The 5,000-nt window shown below is 40.7% G+C and overlaps 5 non-coding genes across 5 annotated transcripts; all 5 read left to right on the top strand.

Annotated features, from left to right (window-relative positions):
• The first annotated feature begins 53 nt into the window (after window positions 1-53).
• Window positions 54-126, top strand: trnak-uuu (transfer RNA lysine (anticodon UUU)). Its single transcript has one exon. It is a non-coding gene; the product is annotated as a tRNA-Lys (tRNA).
• A 2,067-nt stretch (window positions 127-2,193) lies between these two features.
• On the top strand, window positions 2,194-2,275 carry trnas-uga (transfer RNA serine (anticodon UGA)). Its single transcript has one exon. It is a non-coding gene; the product is annotated as a tRNA-Ser (tRNA).
• A 168-nt stretch (window positions 2,276-2,443) lies between these two features.
• On the top strand, window positions 2,444-2,516 carry trnak-uuu (transfer RNA lysine (anticodon UUU)). Its single transcript has one exon. It is a non-coding gene; the product is annotated as a tRNA-Lys (tRNA).
• Window positions 2,517-4,575: 2,059 nt separating this feature from the next.
• Window positions 4,576-4,657, top strand: trnas-uga (transfer RNA serine (anticodon UGA)). The gene has a single exon. It is a non-coding gene; the product is annotated as a tRNA-Ser (tRNA).
• A 168-nt stretch (window positions 4,658-4,825) lies between these two features.
• trnak-uuu (transfer RNA lysine (anticodon UUU)) lies at window positions 4,826-4,898 on the top strand. The gene has a single exon. It is a non-coding gene; the product is annotated as a tRNA-Lys (tRNA).
• Window positions 4,899-5,000: the final 102 nt, after the last annotated feature.

The raw sequence follows: 5,000 nt of genomic DNA, 5'->3' as shown, positions 1-5,000 counted from the left end.
CTTGTTGTAAAACTGCTGTTATATAAAAGGTGAGATGCCAGTACTCGACAAGAGCCCGGATAGCTCAGTCGGTAGAGCATCAGACTTTTAATCTGAGGGTCCAGGGTTCAAGTCCCTGTTCGGGCGAAGGTCTTTCTTTGGCCTCACCTTGCTATCACTACGGTCCATCTCTTCTGCTGACTCTGTACTGGAACGGTGTTCCTTCCTGCTCCCGGTGATCAGGGGATCTCCCTTGTGGTTAGTGACAAACGAACAATGTTAAATGAACAAGGCCAAAAAATACATAAAGAACAATGGTGCCTGGGATTTTTGAGAACCGGAGCTTGTAGCCTAGAATTTTTCTTTGTAAATTATGTGAAAATCATCTTGTTTACTCACTTACAGAAAACAATACATTGATTTAAATTGTCTAAGACACTTTTTGTTGGTAAAAGTCATATGCGAGTAGGCGTCAACTATCATGATTTACACCTGAGAAGACAAAGCCCTGCATAATGAGCTGCATAAAGAGCCGCTCAGTCAGCTTTTGTCACTGAGAGGGAGGTGTTACAAGAAAGAACGTGAGAACAAAATAAATGTATATAATTTTAAGTTTGGAGTTTATTTAGAATATATTTAATTATCCCACAACATAATTTAATATGGGGGAGCAGTTAAACAGTTTATTAGGAACAATCAAAGCTGACTTTCAAACTAATTTTATTTTTGCATTATTACTCTAGTCACACAATCCTTAAGAAATCCTTTTAACAATCTGAATTTGTAAAAAATAAAAAATAAAAACTTTTATTGTTATCATTATTATTAATGTTGAAAATAGCTGAGAATATTTTTCATGTTTTTTAGGGTGGTAAATTAAAAGAACACCATTTTTTGTTACATTTGTTACAGTTACATGTATTTGTTACATTTATATTATTTACATCAAGCTTTTGAGTGGTATAGTTTTGTATATTGTTATTGAAACTTCATAATATTTAACTTAATTATACATTTAGTCAAGAATTATAGTTTGGAAAAAGTCTAACTAGTAAAATGTTTAGACGTTATGTGAAAACTAGTAAAAGTATATAAATAAATATAAAGAGACTTACTCATGTTTATGATCTCTGCTGAATAAAGTGCTTCATTCTTTATTTTCTGAGGAAATCCATTTCTCAAATCCTCAACCACGTCACATCTTTTTGGGGTGAATTATGTGTTATTCCTCTCATCGCGAAGCAAACAGTAAAATAAAAGCACTTGAACAACAGTCTGGCTGCTTTTTCTTCTGTGTGGGCGTATTCAAGCCGCGCTTCAGTTTGAATCTGAATAGAGCGTTCAGCGCGGGGGCGTGGTCACATTAGATATAATGAAGGGAGACGTGAAAAAAGGACATCGCCTTGTTTTCATATGGATTACTTTATCACAGAATATTTGTTTTCGGCAGCACTTGTTTAGTTTAAAAGTAGAAATGTCAAGCTTTCTATAGATATCTCTCTCATGTCTCTTCGTTGAGTATTCACAGAGTTAGAGGTTCATTTTAATGACGTGTTTGTAAATGAAGATCAGCGCAGACAAAGGCTGCAGACAGCACATCTTGTTTGTTATCTTTATTTTATAAGTGCACAAAGTTTTGTTGTTATTATTTTCTGTATCCAAAAAAGGAAACCCTTTATTGGGTTACAGTCAGCTTTCTGACTGAGCTGGGTTGTTTGCAAGTCGGTCAGGCAGCAGTGTTGCACACAAACTGAGCAGAAGCTGGTCTGTTCTTGTAGTCGTGGCCGAGTGGTTAAGGCGATGGACTAGAAATCCATTGGGGTCTCCCCGCGCAGGTTCGTATCCTGCCGACTACGCTGTTTGCTGAAGGCCACGAGGAAAAGCGTCCATGAATTTTTCAAGGTCCTCCCACTGATTTGCGAAATGTCCTGTCCCTCTTCGATGGACCAACACGCCGCTGGTGCTTCTGGTATTCGGGCTCCAGGGGTTAACTTGGGTGAGCCAGTGGCACGCCGTGATCGTATAGTGGTTAGTACTCTGCGTTGTGGCTGCAGCAACGCCGGTTCGAATCCGGGTCACGGCAACACTCTGGCGTTGAGTGTACGGGAAGGTTGACATTTTTTTACCACCTCATCTTTCTTCTCTATTTTGTTTTTGACGCTTGGCCTGTGCAGGGAGCCACCAGACAAGGGGGCAGGCAGCCTACCGCTAGACGTAGTCGTGGCCGAGAGGTTAAGGCGATGGACTTGAAATCCATTGGGGTCTCCCCGCGCAGGTTCGAACCCTGCCGACTACGGGAGGGCTTTGCAGTGTTGCTTTAGCTTTCTGTGATGGTAATTGTGCCTTCTGTGGTCCTTTGTCCTAACTGCTTCTAGCTTTCATCCCGTGACACCTGCGTCTCTTCTGGGCAGCTTGTTGTAAAACTGCTGTTATATAAAAGGTGAGATGCCAGTACTCGACAAGAGCCCGGATAGCTCAGTCGGTAGAGCATCAGACTTTTAATCTGAGGGTCCAGGGTTCAAGTCCCTGTTCGGGCGAAGGTCTTTCTTTGGCCTCACCTTGCTATCACTACGGTCCATCTCTTCTGCTGACTCTGTACTGGAACGGTGTTCCTTCCTGCTCCCGGTGATCAGGGGATCTCCCTTGTGGTTAGTGACAAACGAACAATGTTAAATGAACAAGGCCAAAAAATACATAAAGAACAATGGTGCCTGGGATTTTTGAGAACCGGAGCTTGTAGCCTAGAATTTTTCTTTGTAAATTATGTGAAAATCATCTTGTTTACTCACTTACAGAAAACAATACATTGATTTAAATTGTCTAAGACACTTTTTGTTGGTAAAAGTCATATGCGAGTAGGCGTCAACTATCATGATTTACACCTGAGAAGACAAAGCCCTGCATAATGAGCTGCATAAAGAGCCGCTCAGTCAGCTGTTGTCACTGAGAGGGAGGTGTTACAAGAAAGAATGTGAGAACAAAATAAATGTATATAATTTTAAGTTTGGAGTTTATTTAGAATATATTTAATTATCCCACAACATAATTTAATATGGGGGAGCAGTTAAACAGTTTATTAGGAACAATCAAAGCTGACTTTCAAACTAATTTTATTTTTGCATTATTACACAATCCTTAAGAAATCCTTTTAACAATCTGAATTTGTAAAAAATAAAAAATAAAAACTTTTATTGTTATCATTATTATTAATGTTGAAAATAGCTGAGAATATTTTTCATGTTTTTTAGGGTGGTAAATTAAAAGAACACCATTTTTTGTTACATTTGTTACAGTTACATGTATTTGTTACATTTATATTATTTACATCAAGCTTTTGAGTGGTATAGTTTTGTATATTGTTATTGAAACTTCATAATATTTAACTTAATTATAAATTTAGTCAAGAATTATAGTTTGGAAAAAGTCTAACTAGTAAAATGTTTAGACGTTATGTGAAAACTAGTAAAAGTATATAAATAAATATAAAGAGACTTACTCATGTTTATGATCTCTGCTGAATAAAGTGCTTCATTCTTTATTTTCTGAGGAAATCCATTTCTCAAATCCTCAACCACGTCACATCTTTTTGGGGTGAATTATGTGTTATTCCTCTCATCGCGAAGCAAACAGTAAAATAAAAGCACTTGAACAACAGTCTGGCTGCTTTTTCTTCTGTGTGGGCGTATTCAAGCCGCGCTTCAGTTTGAATCTGAATAGAGCGTTCAGCGCGGGGGCGTGGTCACATTAGATATAATGAAGGGAGACGTGAAAAAAGGACATCGCCTTGTTTTCATATGGATTACTTTACCACAGAATATTTGTTTTCGGCAGCACTTGTTTAGTTTAAAAGTAGAAATGTCAAGCTTTCTATAGATATCTCTCTCATGTCTCTTCGTTGAGTATTCACAGAGTTAGAGGTTCATTTTAATGACGTGTTTGTAAATGAAGATCAGCGCAGACAAAGGCTGCAGACAACACATCTTGTTTGTTATCTTTATTTTATAAGTGCACAAAGTTTTGTTGTTATTATTTTCTGTATCCAAAAAAGGAAACCCTTTATTGGGTTACAGTCAGCTTGCTGACTGAGTTGGGTTGTTTGCAAGTAGGTCAGGCAGCAGTGTTGCACACAAACTGAGCAGAAGCTGGTCTGTTCTTGTAGTCGTGGTCGAGTGGTTAAGGCGATGGACTAGAAATCCATTGGGGTCTCCCCGCGCAGGTTCGAATCCTGTCGACTACGCTGTTTGCTGAAGGCCATGAGGAAAAGCGTGCATGAATTTTTCAAGGTCCTCCCACTGATTTGCGAAATGTCCTGTCCCTCTTCGATGGACCAACACGCCGCTGCTGCTTCTGGTATTCGGGCTCCAGGGGTTAACTTGGGTGAGCCAGTGGCACGCCGTGATCGTATAGTGGTTAGTACTCTGTGTTGTGGCTGCAGCAACCCCGGTTCGAATCCAGGTCACGGCAACACTCTGGCGTTGAGTGTACGGGAAGGTTGACATTTTTTTTACCACCTCATCTTTCTTCTCTATTTTGTTTTTGACGCTTGGCCTGTGCAGGGAGCCACCAGACAAGGGGGCAGGCAGCCTACCGCTAGACGTAGTCGTGGCCGAGAGGTTAAGGCGATGGACTTGAAATCCATTGGGGTCTCCCCGCGCAGGTTCGAACCCTGCCGACTACGGGAGGGATTTGCAGTGTTGCTTTAGCTTTCTGTGATGGTAATTGTGCCTTCTGTGGTCCTTTGTCCTAACTGCTTCTAGCTTTCATCCCGTGACACCTGCGTCTCTTCTGGGCAGCTTGTTGTAAAACTGCTGTTATATAAAAGGTGAGATGCCAGTACTCGACAAGAGCCCGGATAGCTCAGTCGGTAGAGCATCAGACTTTTAATCTGAGGGTCCAGGGTTCAAGTCCCTGTTCGGGCGAAGGTCTTTCTTTGGCCTCACCTTGCTATCACTACGGTCCATCTCTTCTGCTGACTCTGTACTGGAACGGTGTTCCTTCCTGCTCCCGGTGATCAGGGGATC

This window comes from Carassius gibelio, chromosome A20 (genome assembly GCF_023724105.1).
Source record: "Carassius gibelio isolate Cgi1373 ecotype wild population from Czech Republic chromosome A20, carGib1.2-hapl.c, whole genome shotgun sequence".
Classification (NCBI taxonomy): Eukaryota; Metazoa; Chordata; class Actinopteri; order Cypriniformes; family Cyprinidae; genus Carassius; species Carassius gibelio.
Note: the sequence above shows the minus strand (reverse complement) of the source record. Positions and strands in the feature narration are given on the sequence as shown.